Source organism: Cucumis melo, chromosome 7, assembly GCF_025177605.1.
Source record: "Cucumis melo cultivar AY chromosome 7, USDA_Cmelo_AY_1.0, whole genome shotgun sequence".
Classification (NCBI taxonomy): Eukaryota; Viridiplantae; Streptophyta; class Magnoliopsida; order Cucurbitales; family Cucurbitaceae; genus Cucumis; species Cucumis melo.
The window spans coordinates 9,565,186-9,569,705 of NC_066863.1; positions in this window are offsets into that span (position 1 = coordinate 9,565,186).

Here is a 4,520-nt window from a genome sequence, read left to right on the forward strand (position 1 = left end):
AGATATGGGAGAGTCCTCTGGAGCTTGATTTTTGTCCCTACTACAGAAAAGGAAAAGGTCCCACTACGCGGTATTCAGTCTCGACCTAGGAGGGATTTTTCTTCTGACTCCTTATCCGGTATTTCTGCTATGATAGAATCCGAAAAGGAAGAAGGAGCAGTTGCGGTAATTAGCTCTTTCATCAGAAGAAAGAGAAAGAGGGACTTGTTCACACTCACACACATGGATTCAAACCCTCTACCAAGAAAAGACTTTGATTTGACTCTTTATTCCACTCAACCGGGGAAAACCAGAGGAGACTCCTACGTCATCACCTACGGCAAGGTTCTCAGAATATTGATCTTTACTTTACTATTTTTAGATTACTATGCGAAGCGCATGAATTAAAGAGAGAAAGAAAGTCGCGCAAAGAAGAACTCGAGAGGTCAAAACCATGAAAACGGGTCCTTTTACCGCTACGTGGGATTGAATGTGAAATGGGCGGATTTTCCTTTCAAAGTGGAAGCCCGCCTATAGCCCAAACCTCATCTTTAGTTATTTGAACTAAGAAATCGTGCATTTTGAACCCCGCAAAAGAAAGCGGAAATCTGAACAAGATCCCTGCCTTTCTTTTGTTGCCTTCTCCTTAATAATTGCTCGAGCTTAGCTCTGATCAACTGAAAGAACTCCTATCCTTATATTAGCTGAGAACCTGAGAAATGACTTCCAAATGGCTGATTTTAGTCGAGAAAATGTCTATCTCGCCTAGGCCCCTCATGAATTTAGATCTTTCCCGCAGAGTGGGAAATGGCGGATTTGAGGTTCACTTCAACCTGGGGAAATTACAGGAAAACGAGTCGAGTAAAACAAGAAGTCAAAGAACCCTTAAGAAAAGACATTTAAGCGGAAGCCTTGTTCAAAGAATATTGAAAGGGATATTGTGCGGCGCGAGCTACGGGATCAGCTGAAGAAGGGTCCCTTTCGGGAGATAGAGAAGTGCCTACCTCGGAGAAGCCTGTCTCGGGGAATGAAGTTGCTCGACCTTGCCTTTGTTCTTTCAGTTGCAGGTGCTACAGTAGTAGACTTAGCTGAAGTTCTTTCTGCTCTTCCTGAAGTTCCTTCTTTCATATTAGAAAGAGTTCACTCATAAATAGCATTGATGAGAAAACTCGGTTTGAAAGCAGAAGCTAAGTCAGCGCGAGAAAGCCCAGTCTAAGGGTCGGAAGAGGTTAGAACGACCGAGTACGCTAGAAGACCAGATTTAGATCTTTCATCAGAGGAGAGTATAAAAGATTCCCATTAAAGAAAGGAAAGGGAATCGGGAGCAGAGGTTGAGTCATGAGAAGTAGTAGCCATGTCATCAGAGGTAGCATTTGAATAGGAATCCCGTCTATGAAGCTTTACTGAGTTGGAGAGTGGGAGGGGTAGATATAGCCTTTACCTAGTGGGATCAGAGTGAATAGGACAGAGAGAAAGAGTTGGACAGAAAGAAAGAGCTTACCCTTTTTTTTTCGGGTGCAGTGAGAAAGGTAACTTCAAGACAAATCCGTAGAGGCGCAAAGAATGAGAATTTTCCACAGAAGCTTCACTCTTTGTCTTCTTTCTGATATTTTAGGACCACAAAAAAGGAACTATAATCAAACTATGTGAATTTCTTTGATAGGCTTTCTTCTTTCATTGCAATTAATTAAACTACTTTTTTCCTTCGTCATCTGACTTTTTCGAATCTTGATATATAACGATAATTGAGTTCAAAACATTTCTTGATCCTCTCTTTATCCGGACCAGAAACTAGAACTAGAATCAAACAATGTTCATTTCTTTGATAGGCTTTCTTCTTGAATTGCGTTTTCCCGTCTTTTTTCCTTCTAAATCTGACTTTTTCTCATCTTTCTATTTAACGAAAATAGAGAAATTTTTACATCTTTTTCATGAAAAGTTGCTGCCAGCCATACCCCAAAACCTAGCATTTTCTGGGAATTCACTCTAGCACAAAGATGTCAAAAATCTAGCTCTTCAATCTAGCAGATTAATTTTGAGCTTCTTTCATTCTCAATTCATTCATTGATTTGTTTTGAGTCTCGTTATTTCATAACCTTCGGACGGACATCCATATTCATCTGAAAAAGAAAAGGAGCGGTTAGGAGTTGAATGAAAGCGAAAGTCCTTATCCTTCCCTGAAAAGGCTCAAAGAATGATCGAGGAGTGCAAAAGGAGACGGAAGAAGTTGAGAGAGTTAAGCTCGACCTACGGGAAGAGGAAGATTTGTCGCAGTTCTTCTTGTTATCGATCGGTCTTCCCACGGAGCGGTTGATCAGTTTCACATGATCTGGAAATTCTCTCATAGAAAGCAATACGTGGTATTTCTGAAAAGACAGGTAGCGTCCTACGAGAAGCACACATGGAAGCTGTGAATCGCATTCTGAGATAGTGGAAAACTACTCGTCTGATGTTCCCCTGACAGAGAATGTATTGAGGCTTATACCGACTCTGTGATTGGGCAGTTACTGACAGAAAGTAGTCCACTTCGGGATACTCTACGGGGGTAGAATCTTCTGACTTGGAGGACTAAGCAGCAAGGGTTCCTGTAAGTCAACCATTTCGCCCCTCTCCCCCTTCTCATGAAAGTCTGTTCAGCGGACGGAGAATGTGTCTGAGCCAGCGATTTACAATAATCCATTGAGAAATCAGACAGGCCTTAATACGTACGAGCTTACCCTCATCAGCCTCAAATCCAGAAACGACTTTTTCAACGAAAGCAAGAAAAAGAACTAGAGCCCTTTCAAGGGGTACTGCCACTGGGAGAACTGAGGGGTAGAGGAGAGGATTTCAGTGTCCCTCCCAAGCTAAGCATTCCTAAACTTCCTCTTGATCTCCGGTACGGATGTGCGAAAGGAGAGAAGTCAAAGAAAGCTCCAGATGAGTTTCATTGAGGCGCAAAGAATTTGTGGAACTCCTTATCAAAGAATTTGAGAAATCCATATTCAAATCTAGGTCAAAATCGAGAAGAGAGTATATCTTTCGACCAGTAGTAAGCGCTCGGCCTTGGAAATTCAACTACCACGTACCGGTCAAACCGCCTAACTCAACTTACTCCTTACCTTTGCAACCTAGCCTGATTCTGAAATCAAGAGAAAAGTCAATGAGAATAAAGTCAAAGACTTTGCGAGGAGTCCGAGCCGAATAGAAAAAAGAGTGATTGAGGCTAGTCCTACCCGGTCCGGGGTAGCTTAATTAGTCATTGATTCTTTCTCATTCAAAAAATCAGCCTTTCCCCCTACGAAGTCTGCCAAGTTCAAGATCGGACTGCGCTACCTCTCCTTCGCTGACTCTGGATCCTTGATTTCATCAATCTCATTTTTTTCCTTTTTTCAGATAGTGGAATTGGGAATGTGAAATTCTGAAATTCATTGATCGGGGAATGCTTTTTCTCTCTCTTTCCTCATCTTTTCTTCTTTATAGTACGACTAGGTTTATGGAATAGCGAGACCAAAGGAAGAGGAAGTTGGAAGCCCAGAGTCGGGAGGAGGAAGGGAACTGAACTCATCTGATTGAGTAGGATCTGAATCAGTCGATCTTGCAAAATCCCCAAAAGGAGTCAGAGCAAAGAAAGCAAGGGTCCTAAATTGAATTTCTTAAGCTAATTAGAAGGGAAACTTCTCCATCTTGAAAAGAGCGATCAAACCTTTCGTTCAGGCTAAGAAAAAGCCTAGGATCAGGATAGGCTTTCGCGTAGTGGGGGTTTCTCAGTTCTCTTCCGTCTTATTCCATAGGTTTAGTAGGTTCTGAGGTAGAAGGAGCCGATCATTCTTTGAGCCTGAATTCACCCATTTTCACTTATTTCGATAAGTTGATGATTTGACTGATTTTTTTCCATCTCTCCTATAGCTCTTTCTCATTCATTCTTCATTTTCCCGCTTCGTGGGAAAGAGTTCAAGAAGAAGAACTCGACTCAAGAGTCAAATAAGAAGATAAGCTCCGCAGCCCACTACGCGGGGGGAAAAAGGAAAAAAGCGAAGGACGTTTGAATAAGAAAAGAGTCCGTGGCTGCCCTTGTGGGATCGGGGTAAGGAGTCTTTCCTGACTGGATGGGTCTGAATATCTCTTAAGAGAAAGAGAAAGAAGGGAGGGTGAAGAAAGAAAGAACTATCTTGGGTAGTCGGAAATGAAACTACCACGGACCGGGAGCATTCTCAGTAGTATCCTTAGATGGCAGAGGTTGAGTCATTATCATTATCTCGCTCTCTCACGGAAATCGGCATCGGAATGAGACCGATAGGAATTCGAGGAGGATTTCTTCATTCTTCTCAGAAGAGTCAGTCAGGTTCGGGCCCGCTGAGTAGGTATAGGATCCGGACATCAATTCTCAATCTCCGCAATTCAACTACCACGTACCCCTTCTTCCAGGAGAAGTATAGGCCGTACCCCTTCTTCCAGGAGAAGTATAGGCAAGAAGTAGTTTCAGAACAAGTCTTAGTAGGCTTCGTCTTCTTCGATCGATCGGGAATGAAAGGCCGTCGGCCTTGAAGGAGAAATCCTTG